Source organism: Coregonus clupeaformis, chromosome 26, assembly GCF_020615455.1.
Source record: "Coregonus clupeaformis isolate EN_2021a chromosome 26, ASM2061545v1, whole genome shotgun sequence".
NCBI lineage: Eukaryota > Metazoa > Chordata > Actinopteri > Salmoniformes > Salmonidae > Coregonus > Coregonus clupeaformis.
Genome location: NC_059217.1, coordinates 34,614,129 through 34,632,864, shown reverse-complemented (window position 1 = coordinate 34,632,864; position 18,736 = coordinate 34,614,129). Strand labels below are relative to the sequence as shown.

The 18,736-nt window shown below is 43.1% G+C and overlaps 1 pseudogene; it reads left to right on the top strand.

The window, feature by feature from the left end:
• The first annotated feature begins 2 nt into the window (after positions 1 to 2).
• Positions 3 to 15,681, top strand: LOC121540084 (annotated as a pseudogene).
• The last annotated feature ends 3,055 nt before the right edge of the window (positions 15,682 to 18,736 follow it).

Here is an 18,736-nt window from a genome sequence, read left to right as displayed (position 1 = left end):
ATGAGCGTGAATCGTGATTCCTATGAACTGGACCCTTTTTTCTACTCAGCCGTATTGTTACATTTCGTTACAATGAATCTGTCAACAGCTGTTCTAGAAATAGTTACTTTGTTTAACTGAAAGTGTTTGGGGTGGTAGTTTCGGTAGGAAGAGCTGGTCGTATATCAGCAGTTCAATATTATCCAGGAGCCGCGTATAAAAGTCAGCAGTTAGTATTGGTGCGTTTCAATCTTTATCTTCAGTATAGTAGGCTACTCTGGCTAGATTAGGTGATTTCACAATAGTCTAAAAACAACCGGTTAGAACTGGTATTTGGTTTGGAAAATGGCAAATGAAAGGTGAGTTATGATCTTGATAATTTTCTAAATACTTTATTGGTCATTACAGTTGCTAAAACTATCAATGCATGTATTATAGATGTATAGTAAGCAGCAGTAAAGGAAAACAGTTTTGTACTCCCCTGTAGCTCAGTTGGTAGAGCATGGCGCTTGCAACGCCAGGGTTGTGGGTTCGTTTCCCACGGGGGGCCAGTATGAAAAATGTATGCACTCACTAACTGTAAGTCACTCTGGATAAGAGCGTCTGCTAAATGACTAAAATGTAAAATGTACTCAACTCACTCCCTGAATTGTGCATTCATTTGCATTTTACCAATGTATTTTATTCCTAGGTTGCAAAATCTTAAAGATGCCATTGAGAAAAAGTATGGCGAATCTCCTTTCTTTTATGCACGAGCTCCTGGAAGAGTCAATCTAATAGGTATGTAAACAAAGTTCATATGTATATATGCTACTATAAGCAGGACTCCATAAATACAGTATAAATACACGTGATGATTGATTAATGCATTGTTGGGTTTAGAGCTGGCAAGAAAGGCATTTGAATGGGATTCAGATGAGTCGTGTAGAGCCTGAGGATCAGAGAGACCCTGTTGTGTCTAATTTGTTCTTCTTCTTCTTCCTCTTCTTCTTCTTATCAACGTTGTACATCTGTCTGTCGGTCTGTCAGTCCTATATGTTGATATTAACCATTCAGAACATTAACATGAACCATTGTACAATATTGTGTTACATCATCATCCTCACCAGGAGCAACTAGGGAAGGTTCCTCTGTCTGGGATGAAGTGTGTTGTGGACGGGACCATCCTGGCTAGCTCCAGACCATCCTGGCTAGCTCCAGACCATCCTGGCTAGCTCCGGCCTGTCCAGCTCCAGACCATCCTGGCTAGCCCGGCCTGTCCAGCTCCAGACCATCCTGGCTAGCTCCAGACCATCCTGGCTAGCTCCAGACCATCCTGGCTAGCTCCAGACCATCCTGGCTAGCTCCAGACCATCCTGGCTAGCTCCAGACCATCCTGGCTAGCTCCGGCCTGTCCAGCTCCAGACCATCCTGGCTAGCTCCAGACCATCCTGGCTAGCTCCGGCCTGTCCAGCTCCAGACCATCCTGGCTAGCTCCAGACCATCCTGGCTAGCTCCGGCCTGTCCAGCTCCAGACCATCCTGGCTAGCTCCAGACCATCCTGGCTAGCTCCAGACCATCCTGGCTAGCTCCGGCCTGTCCAGCTCCAGACCATCCTGGCTAGCTCCGGCCTGTCCAGCTCCAGTGCCCTGGTCTGCTGTGGACGGGACCATCCTGGCTAGCTCGGGCCTGTCCAGCTCCAGACCATCCCGGCTAGCTCGGGCCTGTCCAGCTCCAGACCATCCTGGCTAGCTCCGGGCCTGTCCAGCTCCAGTGCCCTGGTCTGCTGTGGACGGGACCATCCTGGCTAGCCCGGCCTGTCCAGCTCCAGACCATCCCGGCTAGCTCCGGCCTGTCCAGCTCCAGACCATCCCGGCTAGCTCCGGCCTGTCCAGCTCCAGACCATCCTGGCTAGCCCGGCCTGTCCAGCTCCAGACCATCCTGGCTAGCTCCGGCCTGTCCAGCTCCAGTGCCCTGGTCTGCTGTGGACGGGACCATCCCGGCTAGCTCCGGCCTGTCCAGCTCCAGTGCCCTGGTCTGTCTGGGATGAAGTGTGCTGTGGACGGGACCATCCCGGCTAGCTCCGGCCTGTCCAGCTCCAGTGCCCTGGTCTGCCTGGGATGAAGTGTGTTGTGGACGGGACCATCCCGGCTAGCTCCGGCCTGTCCAGCTCCAGTGCCCTGGTCTGTCTGGGATGAAGTGTGCTGTGGACGGGACCATCCCGGCTAGCTCCGGCCTGTCCAGCTCCAGTGCCCTGGTCTGTCTGGGATGAAGTGTGCTGTGGACGGGACCATCCCGGCTAGCCGGGCCTGTCCAGCTCCAGTGCCCTGGTCTGTCTGGGATGAAGTGTGCTGTGGACGGGACCATCCCGGCTAGCTCCGGCCTGTCCAGCTCCAGTGCCCTGGTCTGTCTGGGATGAAGTGTGTTGTGGACGGGACCATCCTGGCTAGCTCCGGCCTGTCCAGCTCCAGTGCCCTGGTCTGTCTGGGATGAAGTGTGTTGTGGACGGGACCATCCTGGCTAGCCCGGGCCTGTCCAGCTCCAGTGCCCTGGTCTGCTGTGGACGGGACCATCCCGGCTAGCTCCGGCCTGTCCAGCTCCAGTGCCCTGGTCTGCTGTGGACGGGACCATCCTGGCTAGCCCCGGCCTGTCCAGCTCCAGTGCCCTGGTCTGTCTGGGATGAAGTGTGTTGTGGACGGGACCATCCCGGCTAGCTCCGGCCTGTCCAGCTCCAGTGCCCTGGTCTGCTGTGCTGGGCTCCTCACCGTGGAGGCTAACCACAAGTCCCTCAACAAGGTAACAGACACATGCAGTACTTGTACATGTTATTCATGAATACGTGTGAATGTCTCAAGAACTGCAATGTGTCAAAACCAGCGCTCTATAATCTTGCAAGCTGATTCTGTGATGTACAAGATTGAGATGATGAATTGCCGGTCAAATGTTCAGGACAATACCCGACGTCGATGTATAGACACTGACAGTTTCCTCTCAAATGTTCTGCCTGTCGTCCACCTCTGTTCTGTCGGCAGAGATCTGGGCCACGTGTGAGTGCTATATTGGCACAGAGGGGCGGGGGGGGCATGGACCAGTCCATTTCAGTCCTGGCATTTCGCTACACCCGCAATAACATCTGCTAAACACGTGTATGTGACAAATACAATTTGATTTGATTTGAACGTTTAAAGTCACAGTCACACTTTAGTTGGATAGTCCAATTAGTCAATCTGTAGATAGTCATACTATCAACAAACTTATCTGTTGATAATCAACCGCTTGCTACGGTTAGGGTTACAATAGGGGCTAGAGTTAAGTTTAGGGTTAGGATAAGGGTTAGGGTTAGGGTTAATAGATAGTTTGTTGAAGTGTTATAATAAATAAAATAAAATGTTAAGAAGTCTTATTATAAGACATTGTAAAGCTTATTACATGCTTATAAAAACTAATAAAGTGTTATACCTGCATGCTGCATGATAAGTTATTAAAAAATATATATACATTCTTTGGGGGGGACAATTATGGTTTGTAAGTGTTATCTATTGTAAGTTATGATTTGTTAGTGTTATCTATTGTAAGTTATGATTTGTTAGTGTTATCTGTTGTAAGTTATGATTTGTTAGTGTTATCTGTTGTAAGTTATGATTTGTTAGTGTTATCTGTTGTAAGTTATGATTTGTTAGTGTTATCTGTTGTAAGTTATGATTTGTTTGTGTTATCTGTTGTAAGTTATGATTTGTTAGTGTTATCTGTTGTAAGTTATGATTTGTTAGTGTTATCTGTTGTAAGTTATGATTTGTTTGTGTTATCTGTTGTAAGTTATGATTTGTTAGTGTTATCTGTTGTAACGGTTGTGTCTGTGATTTGTTAGTGTTATCTGTTGTAACGGTTGTGTCTGTGATTTGTTAGTGTTATCTGTTGTAACGGTTGTGTCTGTGATTTGTTAGTGTTATCTGTTGTAACGGTTGTGTCTGTGATTTGTTAGTGTTATCTGTTGTAACGGTTGTGTCTGTGATTTGTTAGTGTTATCTGTTGTAACGGTTGTGTCTGTGATTTGTTAGTGTTATCTGTTGTAACGGTTGTGTCTGTGATTTGTTAGTGTTATCTGTTGTAACGGTTGTGTCTGTGATTTGTTAGTGTTATCTGTTGTAACGGTTGTGTCTGTGATTTGTTAGTGTTATCTGTTGTAACGGTTGTGTCTGTGATTTGTAAGTGCTTGTTATTAGTGTTGGATCGGCCTGTTGTTGTTGTTGTTGTTGTTGTTGTTGTTGTTGTTGTTGTTGTCTCAGGCCAAGCTAATTGAGTTCCAGCCTCTGCGGGTGTCTGACATGCATCTCCCTGAGGGAGCAGTGTTCGTCATCTCTAACTGCTGCGTCTGGAGATGATCAAGGCTGCTACCTCTCACTTCAACATCAGGGTGGTCGAATGGGCCGGATAGCCACCAAGGTAAAGAGGCAATTCAATGTTCATGTGATCACAATGATTAGGCTTAGTGACAATGACGCATCAAACCTTTGTCGCAATAAACAATATAATAACAACATGTCGTAAGTATAGTGAACCGGTATATCAGTAATGTTGTTCTCATCAGCGTCATAGAAATGTTTTAGAATTCAAATAGAAATTCAAATGCCACTGAGGGCAGAGAGCATTCCCGCTAGAGGTGCTATGAGTAACAAGGTTTTGTCCTAGCTTGCACATGACATGAGATGGCATGCAGTCAGGGCTCTAATGTGTGCCCATTTTTGGTCGCATATTGCTCCTAAATATTTTTGCTGTGCGACTTGGAATTTTTAATTTGGGCGCACTAGTGCTCCTAGAAAAAAAAGATCTGCCAGAAGAATAATGGTTGTAATGATTAGGCTTCGTGTACCGCTGTTTCCGAAAGCCCAAGAGAAAAAGGCAAGTAAAGGATTTGTGTTGGTGGCGGTTGCATCATTACCAGTGGGGATTTTAGCATGTAAATCTTGGTGGGGCAAACTCAACCAATTTGTTAAGATACATGCCAGAAAAGCCACAACACAACACCACACTAAACAATACATGAATTGCACTATAACGGTGACAAACGGTGCCCGCAAACTGTTAGGGCCTCCATAAAGCTGTCCCAACAGCAGAGCTTTCCTTTCAGCACCATGGAGTGAATCCTTACCACCGCTACGCCTGGCTGTCAGCGGAGACTCATCTGGCAGCGAAACAGTTCCTTCAGCCTCATTTACTGCCTTTTTAAAAACCATAGCTATTATGGCTGACTTGCTTAAATAAATATGGTTTCTACTGACTCCTTGTGGATTTGTGTAACTCGATAAAAAACGCATTCTCCTTCAATAATAACGAATGCCGACATGAGTTTTGACTTTTGAACCATACAGAAACATTATCACATTTAAGTGCAAACGAGCTGCGACGAGGTAGGCCTATTCGTTCACCACTTTCAAAATGGACACCAACAGAAATTCAGATAGACGTTAGTTCAGATAAATTCAGCAAGATGTTGAGGCCTTAACTTTACTCTTCTTTACGTCACCACAGAGAGAGAGAGACTCGGTTAGCTTACCATTTGAAGCATTTTATTAGGCCTATGTGGTCTAAAAAGGAAGGAAAATGCAATCATGAGGATCCACTTTTATATATAATATACCGACGCACAGACAGCGCATTGCGCAAACAAAACAACCCTCACAAAATCAGCTGGAATTACATGGGTCTATTACTGAACTTTCACTGGCAAACATGGTTACAGACCCAACAACATTATATAGTATCCCCTCCTCATGGTTACAGACCCAACAACATTATATAGTATCCCCTCCTCATGGTTACAGACCCAACAACATTATATAGTATCCCCTCCTCATGGTTACAGACCCAACAACATTATATAGTATCCCCTCCTCATGGTTACAGATCCAACAGCATTATATAGTATCCCTCCTCGTGGTTACAGACCCAACAACATTATATAGTATCCCCTCCTCGTGGTTACAGACCCAACAACATTATATAGTATCCCCTCCTCATGGTTACAGACCAACAACATTATATAGTATCCCCTCCTCATGGTTACAGACCCAACAGCATTATATAGTATCCCCTCCTCATGGTTACAGACCCAACAACATTATATAGTATCCCCTCCTCATGGTTACAGACCCAACAACATTATATAGTATCCCCTCCTCATGGTTACAGACACAACAACATTATATAGTATCCCCTCCCCTCATGGTTACAGACCCAACAGCATTATATAGTATCCCCTCCTCGTGGTTACAGACCCAACAACATTATATAGTATCCCCTCCTCATGGTTACAGACCCAACAACATTATATAGTATCCCCTCCTCATGGTTACAGACCCAACAGCATTATATAGTATCCCCTCCTCGTGGTTACAGACCCAACAACATTATATAGTATCCCCTCCTCGTGGTTACAGACCCAACAACATTATATAGTATCCCCTCCTCATGGTTACAGACCCAACAACATTATATAGTATCCCCTCCTCATGGTTACAGACCCAACAGCATTATATAGTATCCCCTCCTCGTGGTTACAGACCCAACAACATGATATAGTATCCCCTCCTCATGGTTACAGACACAACAACATTATATAGTATCCCCTCCTCATGGTTACAGACCCAACAGCATTATATAGTATCCCCTCCTCATGGTTACAGACCCAACAACATTATATAGTATCCCCCTCCTCATGGTTACAGACCCAACAACATTATATAGTATCCCCTCCTCATGGTTACAGACCCAACAGCATTATATAGTATCCCCTCCTCGTGGTTACAGACCCAACAACATTATATAGTATCCCCTCCTCATGGTTACAGACCCAACAACATTATATAGTATCCCCTCCTCATGGTTACAGACCCAACAACATTATATAGTATCCCCTCCTCATGGTTACAGACCCAACAACATTATATAGTATCCCCTCCTCATGGTTACAGACACAACAACATTATATAGTATCCCCTCCTCATGGTTACAGACCCAACAACATTATATAGTATCCCCTCCTCATGGTTACAGACCCAACAACATTATATAGTATCCCCTCCTCATGGTTACAGACCCAACAACATGATATAGTATCCCCTCCTCATGGTTACAGACACAACAACATTATATAGTATCCCCTCCTCATGGTTACAGACCCAACAGCATTATATAGTATCCCCTCCTCGTGGTTACAGACCCAACAACATTATATAGTATCCCCTCCTCATGGTTACAGACCCAACAACATTATATAGTATCCCCTCCTCATGGTTACAGATCCAACAGCATTATATAGTATCCCCTCCTCATGGTTACAGACCCAACAACATTATATAGTATCCCCTCCTCATGGTTACAGATCCAACAACATTATATAGTATCCCCTCCTCATGGTTACAGACCCAACAACATTATATAGTATCCCCTCCTCATGGTTACAGACCCAACAACATTATATAGTATCCCCTCCTCATGGTTACAGACCCAACAACATTATATAGTATCCCCTCCTCGTGGTTACAGACCCAACAACATTATATAGTATCCCCTCCTCGTGGTTACAGACCCAACAACATTATATAGTATCCCCTCCTCGTGGTTACAGACCCAACAACATTATATAGTATCCCTTCCTCATGGTTACAGACCCAACAACATTATATAGTATCCCCTCCTCATGGTTACAGACCCAACAACATTATATAGTATCCCCTCCTCATGGTTACAGACCCAACAACATTATATAGTATCCCCTCCTCATGGTTACAGACCCAACAACATTATATACTATCCCCTCCTCATGGTTACAGACCCAACAACATTATATAGTATCCCCTCCTCATGGTTACAGACCCAACAACATTATATAGTATCCCCTCCTCATGGTTACAGATCCAACAACATTATATACTATCCCCTCCTCATGGTTACAGACCCAACAACATTATATAGTATCCCCTCCTCATGGTTACAGACCCAACAACATTATATAGTATCCCCTCCTCATGGTTACAGACCCAACAACATTATATAGTATCCCCTCCTCATGGTTACAGACCCAACAACATTATATAGTATCCCCTCCTCATGGTTACAGACCCAACAGCATTATATAGTATCCCCTCCTCATGGTTACAGACCCAACAACATTATATACTATCCCCTCCTCATGGTTACAGACCCAACAACATTATATAGTATCCCCTCCTCATGGTTACAGACCCAACAACATTATATACTATCCCCTCCTCATGGTTACAGACCCAACAACATGATATAGTATCCCCTCCTCATGGTTACAGACCCAACAACATTATATAGTATCCCCTCCTCATGGTTACAGACCCAACAACATGATATAGTATCCCCTCCTCATGGTTACAGACACAACAACATTATATAGTATCCCCTCCTCATGGTTACAGACCCAACAGCATTATATAGTATCCCCTCCTCATGGTTACAGACCCAACAACATTATATAGTATCCCCTCCTCATGGTTACAGACCCAACAACATTATATAGTATCCCCTCCTCATGGTTACAGACCCAACAACATTATATAGTATCCCCTCCTCATGGTTACAGACCCAACAGCATTATATAGTATCCCCTCCTCATGGTTACAGACCCAACAACATTATATAGTATCCCCTCCTCATGGTTACAGACCCAACAACATTATATAGTATCCCCTCCTCATGGTTACAGACCCAACAGCATTATATAGTATCCCCTCCTCATGGTTACAGACCCAACAACATTATATACTATCCCCTCCTCATGGTTACAGACCCAACAACATTATATAGTATCCCCTCCTCATGGTTACAGACCCAACAACATTATATAGTATCCCCTCCTCATGGTTACAGACCCAACAACATTATATAGTATCCCCTCCTCATGGTTACAGATCCAACAACATTATATACTATCCCCTCCTCATGGTTACAGACCCAACAACATTATATAGTATCCCCTCCTCATGGTTACAGACCCAACAACATATATAGTATCCCCTCCTCATGGTTACAGACCCAACAACATTATATAGTATCCCCTCCTCGTGGTTACAGACCCAACAACATTATATAGTATCCCCTCCTCATGGTTACAGACCCAACAACATTATATAGTATCCCCTCCTCATGGTTACAGACCCAACAACATTATATAGTATCCCCTCCTCATGGTTACAGACCCAACAACATTATATAGTATCCCCCTCCTCATGGTTACAGACCCAACAACATTATATAGTATCCCCTCCTCATGGTTACAGACCCAACAACATTATATACTATCCCCTCCTCATGGTTACAGACCCAACAACATTATATAGTATCCCCTCCTCGTGGTTACAGACCCAACAACATTATATAGTATCCCCTCCTCATGGTTACAGACCCAACAGCATTATATAGTATCCCCTCCTCATGGTTACAGACCCAACAACATTATATAGTATCCCCTCCTCATGGTTACAGACCCAACAGCATTATATAGTATCCCCTCCTCATGGTTACAGACCCAACAGCATTATATAGTATCCCCTCCTCATGGTTACAGACCCAACAACATTATATAGTATCCCCTCCTCGTGGAGAAAAGCACATGAGCTTATTATAATACACAAAGTAAGCAAAACAATAACATGCATCATTCCAACATTACCTAAAATGATGAATAAGATGCTAATGAGACAGACCTATATAAGCAATATAACAATTGAGATGTGCAAACTATGGCATAAGGGAAGGACGAGCGGAAAAGAGGCAAGACATTAATGAGCGAGCTAAGACGGACGATATGCCTATTTATTCAGCACTTTTGAAATGGACCGCGACAGAATTCGGAACATGGGCGGTTCTTACTGTATTCTCCCTGTAAACAAAGTCAGAACCGTAGGATAAATAACGGGGGCCATATAAGCAGACAATGAAAGCTTTTACAATATTCGAAAACAGGTTATAGGCTACATGTGCACCACCAAGTCAGAACAGTAGGCTAAATTCTGAGGGGGAAAGGGACCAAATTCTTAGGGTGAGACACGTGGGCTACTACCAGCTTACTACACAACATACACTTAGTGTTACTTTCTTAGCTACAGTATACATATCTCCCTGGCATATTACATCATTTATGCAGCAGCATACAATACATAGCCGTATTTTTGGACTCACCGTTGTGCTGTGCTCACTTGAACAGGAAGGTGGCGCGGCGGTCATTCTTATGGGCAAACTTTGTCATCAAACGTTGTCATCGAAATCTGTCATTCTCTGGATTTATGGTGCTTTCAAGACAACTGGGAACTCTGCAACTGCAAGACAACTGGAGATCGAATCATGACGTCAGTGATCTTCAGGTCGGTAAGACTGAGCTTTAGAAAGAGGCCAGAGTTCCCGACTTGGAATTCCAAGTTGGATGACCGTTCAAAACGTAATTTCCCAGTCGGAGATCGTTTTGCCAGTTGTCTTTAGCAAACCGAAGTAGGAGATTTCCCAGTTCCGAGTTTTCAGTTGTTTTGAACATGGCAGAAGTCATGCTGGATTGACAGCATGGCCAATGTATTCAACCTTTTCTGGCCCATTGTCACGGATGCCGCCGAGGCTGCTCCTCCTCCTTGCTCGGGCAGGCTTCGGCGTTCGTCGTCCCCGGAGTACTAGCTGCTACCGCTTGATGTTTTCGATGGTTGTTTTGTTATGTCTAGTTGTTGCACCTGTTTCGTATTCTGTATTGATTATGTCACCTATAAATTCCCCTGTGTTATGTTTGTATGTTGTGTGTTATTGTCCGCTTGTCGTATGCGTACTGGTTCGGAACCTTGGCATCTATTGTTGGTTTTACGCACCCCGCATATTTTGTTCGAGGCCGTTTATTTTTGTGTATTATAGAGTTTATTAGTAAAGTCGTCTTGACTTATCCTCTGTGTCCTGCGCTTGACTTCACCACCGCATCCACATCAGCATACCCTGACACCCATAGTGTTGCATGTGAATGTTTATCCTTTTAAGCTTGGAAAGAAACCAATATCAGACAGATGTTTTACATCCTTAAACCCAGACTTGGACCACACACCGTCTCCACCGAATAGCAGGCAGGGGAAGCATAATAGTGATTACTCACAGTTAGCCACTGATTCCTTCCAAACCAGTCATTGTTGAATTTGTGATTTCCGACTTGTTGTGTAATGTTTATGTCCAATGGCCAATGAGCACCGATACGTTTTATCTATAATTTCTCTTCATATGACAAGGATGGAAAAGGTTTTGCCAGTAGATTGTCAACATGATTCATGATGATGACTGCTTGTCTAGCTTGCTAGCTAACATTTTGAAAGTATGATGTTGGCATGATCAGTCGAATCAAAACGATTTGACGTCATTTTATCTGTGGCCAATGAACTTCAGCTTCTTGGACGGGCACGTCTAATGTAAATCTATGGCTTGGGTGCTCTCCTTGTAGATTCTGTGGTGATGTAGTGTCGCCATGAGTGACAGAACACTGAGCCAATCCCGGCGCAACTAGAGAAAATGACCAACGCCTATGCTCTGTGCTTTTGCTGGCTGCCCCTCCACCACAGAAATCACTGAGCTAGGCTTAAACACCTGCAACTTGGAGCTGCCTTACTCAAGAGACCATGATTGTATGCAGCGGATTTATTAACTCAATGATTCTTTTTTTTACATTGTTTGCTGACTGTGCTAAATGACGTAAATGTAAATGTTAATGAATTAATGAATTAATGTCATTATTATTATTATTATTATTAGATTATATATATTTTTTGCTAAACAGGCAGGGCTCTGAATGACGGGTAGCCACTGATCATTACTAAAGAGAAAACCGCTTGTCTCTAGCTCAAACCGTTCAGAAGTTGTGACCATATTACCGGCGATACGTTTTTTTCCTTCTATTGCACATTGGCACTTCAGCTGGATGCATCTCCATTGGCACGCCGTTAACGCCTTTTTCAGTCATGTAACCTAATTAGCTAGCTAGCTAGCTAACAACCTGGGAACTTTACCAGTATATCCAAACATTTGGGGGGCACAGAAAGAATGGTAAAAGGATAGCTTATTCAGGAGATCAATGATCATAGCAAATGAATGAATGACAGAGTTGCATGTTTTCACACAAAAACTTGACATTCTTAAAAAGAGATACCATTTTCAAAGTAACGCAACAGTGCTTTTTACACAATGTAGTAACCTGATATTCCACAAATTACTTTGTAACTTAAATGACAGGTGTCTGTATCAACAGTTTAGCTTTTATAATAAACACATTTCTTTACAGTGTTACATATTAGTTTCTAGGGCTTCAAAAGTAGCTAGAAAAGTTGGGAATGAAACATGTTAATTCAGAGCCCTGGATGCAGTGTGACTGTTATGTGAGCAGGCTCGTGTGAACCATAGAGATAAATAAAGCCTGAGATAAATAAAGATTGTGTCTCAATTGAAGAAATAAAAACCCTATAACAACGTTTCCATCCAACCTTTTTGTGAGAGTAAAATTACATGTCGGATAACAAATGTCATGACAGGCCTGCTGGAAACAGAACATTTGTAGGTTCCAAATGTCGTCGTCAAAAAAAAGGTGGTATCTTTTTGTGTCTGTAAAATTAATTAATTGCGAGAAATGTCGGAAAACGCTTTTAATGCGCAAATATTGATATAAACCCATCATATCGAACGTAAACTTAAGAGTCAAGCGATGACATGTTGTGTGTTCCGCTACGACCTATATTGTTTTTATGCAGATTTTAGAATATTCACATGCAAATCTGTCGCCAATTGGACGGAAACCTATCTTATTTATTGTGTTCTCCATTGAACTCAGATGCTGGCTGCTGATGCAGCTGTCCTTGCTAGCCTTTATTTAACTCTGTGGTTTCATCTCACTCCTAGGGAGGTTTACATCTAGGTTTTATTTGAACTCTGTTTCTCTCCACTTTACTCAGATGCTGACGAAAGCCGGGGGGCCTAAAGTGGGTCCGGCTGCTAAAGCTGTCCCCCTCTGGGCTTTATACAGCGCCTTCAGAAAGTATTCACACCCCTTGACTTTTTTTTCACATTTTGTTGTGTTACATCCTGAATATAAAAATGGATTTAATTTAGATGTAATTTTACACTGGCTTACACACAATAAATACCCCATAATGTCAGAGTGGAATTATGTTTTTTTTTTTTTTTTTTCTTAATCAAAAATGAAAAGGTGAAATGTCTTGAGTCAATACGTATTCAACCCCTTTGTTAAGGCAAGCCTAAATAAGTTCAGGAGTCAAATCTTGCTTAACAAGTCACATAATAAGTTGCATGGACTCACTCTGTGTGCAATAATAGTGTTTAACATGATTTTTGAATGACTACCTCATCTCTGTACCCCACACATACAATTATCTGTAAGGTCTCTCAGTCGAGCAATACATTTCAAACAACGATTCATCCACCAAGACCAGGGAGGGTTTCCAATGCTTCCCAAAGAAGATAAGTTATTGAGTATGGTAAAGTTATTAATTACACTTTGGATGGTGTATCAATACACCCAGTCACCCTTCCTAACTCAGTTGCCGGAGAGTAAGGAAACCGCTAGGGGTTTCACCAATGGTGACTTTAAAATAGTTATAGAGTTTAATGGCTGTGATAGGAAAACATTTAGGATGGATCAACAACATTGTAGTTACTCCACAATAATTAGAGTGAAAAGAAGGAAGCCTGTACAGAATACAAATATTCCAAAACATGCACCCTGTTTGCAACAAGGCAGTAAAGTAATACTGCAAAATAATGTGGCAAAGCAATTCACTTTTTGTCCTGAATACAAAGTGTTATGTTTGGGGCAAATCCAATACAACATATTACTCTCCATATGTTAAAGCATAGTGCTGGCTGCATCATGTTATGGGTATGCTTGTAATTGTTAATGACTGGGGAGTTTTTCAGGATAAAAAAGAAATGGAATGGAGCTAAGCACAGGCAAAATCCTAGAGGAAAACCTGGTTCAGTCTGCTTTCCACCAGACACTGGGACCGAGTGGCCGAGTTACAGTTTTTACTTAAATCTACTTGAAAATCTATGGCAAGACTTGAAAATGGTTGTCTAGCAATGATCAACAACCAATTTGACAGAGCTTGAAGAATTTTGAAAAGAATAATGGGCAAATATTGTACAGTCCAGGTCTGCTAAGCTCTTAGAGGCTTACCCAGAAAGACTCACAGCTGTAATCGCTGCCAACGGTGATTCTAACATGTATTGACTCAGGGATGTGGATACTTATGTAAATGAGATATCTGCATTTAACTTTCAATAGATTAGTAAAAAAAATAGAAAAACATGTTTTCACTTTGTCATTATGAGGTATTGTGTGTAATTTTTTATATATATATTTAATCAATTTTGAATTCAGGCTGAAACCCAACAAAATGTGGAATAAGTCAAGGAGTATGAATACTTTATGATGTTACCTCCACTCTAGAATTTTTTTTAAATGTATGTTTTATTTTTTTTGTCACATACACCGGAACGCTCTAACCACTGGGCTACCTACCGCTCTACAGACTTAATGTTTCCCTCTAGGCTTTATTTAACTCTATGGCGTGACCTCCAGCTCCATCTCGGCAAGACGGAGCTGCTCTTCCTCCCGGGGGAAGGACTGCCCGCTCCATGATCTCGCCATCACGGTTGACAACTCCATTGTGTCCTCCTCCCAGAGTGCAAAGAACCTTGGCGTGACCCTGGACAACACCCTGTCGTTCTCCGCTAACATCAAAGCGTCTAGGAGACCTGATGAAGCAGAGCCATGATAGCTGCAGAGACTTGTACGAGTGCAGCTGTCCAGAACTGGACCTGCTGGTGGAGATATGTCTGTGAGTCCAGCATCAGCGGAATGACTCCATTATCTTACCAAGCAGGCAGAACTGGTTAACATTACAATGACGTCCTTTCAACCAAAAGATGTGACAGTTACTAGTTGTAACGACGTCATGTCAACCAGTTTTCACTGGGTAGTTATTACAATGAAAATGTTGCAGATTTCACAGGCTATCAATCCCATAGTTGTTTGCTCAGCTTGTTTGCCAAATGAATGCTACCAACCTATATGCATTGTGCATCACATTACTGTAAAAGCACTTTGTGACAACTGTTCATGATAAACAGGCTTTATGCATACAACTTTATTCAATTATTGATTGATTGATTGATTGATTGACATACTCTGATGACACAGATGAAGCCGGCTTGCTGGCACCTTACGGTACTTCCTGTCCCCTCTCTCTCTCTCCAGGAGGTCAGGCGCGGTGGGATCCCGGCTGACCAGAGCAGGCTGGGGAGGCTGTGCTGTCTCCGTGGTCCCCACTGACAAGGTGGAGTCTTTCCTAAAGAGCGTCAGAGAGGTGTACTACACCCCAGACCCACGTAGAGCAGAGCTAGAGAAACACAGTCTGTTTGTCTCCAAGCCTGGTGGAGGGGCGGCCATCTTCCTTGAATACTGAAATCAAAGATGCTTCTCTTTACAATTTGAGGTGAAATGTCTTTCTTCAGGGTTCACCTTTTCAGTATTCTCATGCCAAAATTACACGTTGATGATTCTGGCGTTTCAATTATTTCCAAAGCAGCAGACATTAACAAATAAAATGACTGTGTTTCAGTTTGTCGGTAGAAACAAATGTAAAATAAAACGATACATCAGCAATACATTCAAGAAAACAATGAATTATTTAACTCATTATGACCTTAAAAATAAAATAAACATTCCAAGGATTTTTTTTTCAATGTTAACAAATGTACATGATAAATTATTGAATAGAAGTATCGGCCTAATTTAAAGAACACAATTGCTCTTTTCATTGTGGAAACAGCATGTCTGATAGGTTGCCAGGGCAATTAGGCTGTAGAACGCTGACAGCCACGGTCTTGGCATTGAGCTTCTCTTATGATGAGTTTCTAGGGTATCAAGTAATTCATGATGCAAGAAGCTATTTAAGACTTAGATGGAGAGTTCATTTAAATATTGAATAGGTACAGTGGTTCGTTCTAACAAACACTATGAAATGACATCATAACAGCTTCCCTACAGCATGGATTCCCCTTCATTACAGAGGGGGTCTGGTGGACAGAAAAGCTTTATCATCACACAGTTAACGCCACCAATCTGTAACCAGTTTTACAGCCAAACTAATCTTAACTCATTTAAATATGTTATGCCTTAAAAACCGTCGTAAGATGTGCGCATCATACGGCTTTGTTAACAAACCGTAAGACACAGCTCAAGCAGAACGATACCGGTAACTAACCCCTTCATCTGTGTTGTGACCTTTAGCTAGCAAGCTAAAGTATATTGTGGCGCTGTAAAAAATGTTTTGGCCAGAAGACTAAATATCGGTCCTCTAATACAGGACTACTTTTGTGAGAGAAAAAAAGTTATTTTTGGTGTTTTCCGATTTTTTTTTGCCTTTTCTTCCCGCGTCTATGATGTCTTCTACTTAGAAATACTTTGTTTCATATCTGCAAAGTAGTTAAAACGCTGTCAGTTCCACTTTAAACTTTAGGTCTCAGGTTACTTTGTGCTAAATGTGAAATGCTTTTTTGCAATGGGAAGTAGTAGTTGTACATTTCGATTGGTGAATGCTTAATGGTTGTGTTTTTGTATTCTTCTGATTGGGACCTACTGGCTTATTATGTACGAGTTGATGGACTGCTTATCCTTTAACATCATGCTGTGTGACTGCTTATCCTTTAACATCATGCTGTGTGACTGCTTATCCTTTAACATCATGCTGTGTGACTGCTTATCCTTTAACATCATGCTGTGTGTGACTGCTTATCCTTTAACATCATGCTGTGTGACTGCTTATCCTTTAACATCATGCTGTGTGACTGTTTATCCTTTAACATCATGCTGTGTGACTGCTTATCCTTTAACATCATGCTGTGTGTGACTGCTTATCCTTTAACATCATGCTGTGTGACTGCTTATCCTTTAACATCCTGCTGTGTGACTGCTTATCCATTAACATCATGCTATGTGTGACTGCTTATCCTTTAACATCATGCTGTATGACTGCTTATCCTTTAACATCATGCTGTGTGACTGCTTATCCTTTAACATCATGCTGTATGACTGCTTATCCTTTAACATCATGCTGTGTGACTGCTTATCCTTTAACATCATGCTGTGCGACTGCTTATCCTTTAACATCATGCTGTGTGACTGCTTATCCTTTAACATCATGCTGTGCGACTGCTTATCCTTTAACATCATGCTGTATGACTGCTTATCCTTTAACATCATGCTGTGTGACTGCTTATCCTTTAACATCATGCTGTGTGACTGCTTATCCTTTAACATCCTGCTGTGTGACTGCTTATCCTTTAACATCATGCTGTGTGACTGCTTATCCTTTAACATCATGCTGTGTGACTGCTTATCCTTTAACATCATGCTGTGTGTGACTGCTTATCCTTTAACATCATGCTGTGTGACTGCTTATCCTTTAACATCATGCTGTGTGACTGCTTATCCTTTAAAATCATGCTGTGTGTGACTGCTTATCCTTTAACATCATGCTGTGTGACTGTTTATCCTTTAACATCATGCTGTGTGACTGCTTATCCTTTAACATCATGCTGTGTGACTGCTTATCCTTTAACATCATGCTGTGTGACTGCTTATCCTTTAACATCATGCTGTGTGACTGCTTATCCTTTAACATCATGCTGTATGACTGCTTATCCTTTAACATCATGCTGTTTGTGACTGCTTATCCTTTAACATCATGCTGTGTGACTGCTTATCCTTTAACATCCTGCTGTGTGACTGCTTATCCTTTAACATCCTGCTGTGTGACTGCTTATCCTTTAACATCATGCTGTATGTGACTGCTTATCCTTTAACATCATGCTGTGTGACTGCTTATCCTTTAACATCATGCTGTATGTGACTGCTTATCCTTTAACATCATGCTGTATGACTGCTTATCCTTTAACATCATGCTGTGTGACTGCTTATCCTTTAACATCATGCTGTGTGACTGCTTAATCTTTAACATCATGCTGTGTGACTGCTGTCTTTCCATCGGCCCTATACAGTGGTGTAGTGGTGCCTGGAGAAGTGGGTTAACTCAAATGTTGCCTAAAAGTTCCCAAACGGCCCACCCAGTGAAGGAAAGGCATCCTGTGTGAAAATGTTTCTTTTTTACCTATGATTTTGTTTGTTTGTTTTCCTATAGATTTTTCAGATTTTCACTCTCAAAATCACACTTTTTTTAAATCGAAAAAATACAACAATTTGATGGTCTAAGTCCACAATGCTTAAACCACATCAATCTGATTGGTTGGGCCTGTCAGGGCCCGGCTCCCCAGTGGGTGGGCCTGTCAGGGCCCGGCTCCCCAGTGGGTGGGCCTGTCAGGGCCTGGCTCCCCAGTGGGTGGGCCTGTCAGGGCCCGGCTCCCCAGTGGGTGGGTCTGTCAGGGCCTGGCTCCCCAGTGGGTGGGCCTGTCAGGGCCCGGCTCCCCAGTGGTTGGGCCTGTCAGGGCCCGGCTCCCCAGTGGGTGGGCCTGTCAGGGCCTGGCTCCCCAGTGGGTGGGCCTGTCAGGGCCTGCCTCCCCAGTGGGTGGGCCTGTCAGGGCCCGGCTCCCCAGTGGGTGGGCCTGTCAGGGCCCGGCTCCCCAGTGGGTGGGCCTGTCAGGGCCCGGCTCCCCAGTGGGTGGGTCTGTCAGGGCCCGGCTCCCCAGTGGGTGGGCCTGTCAG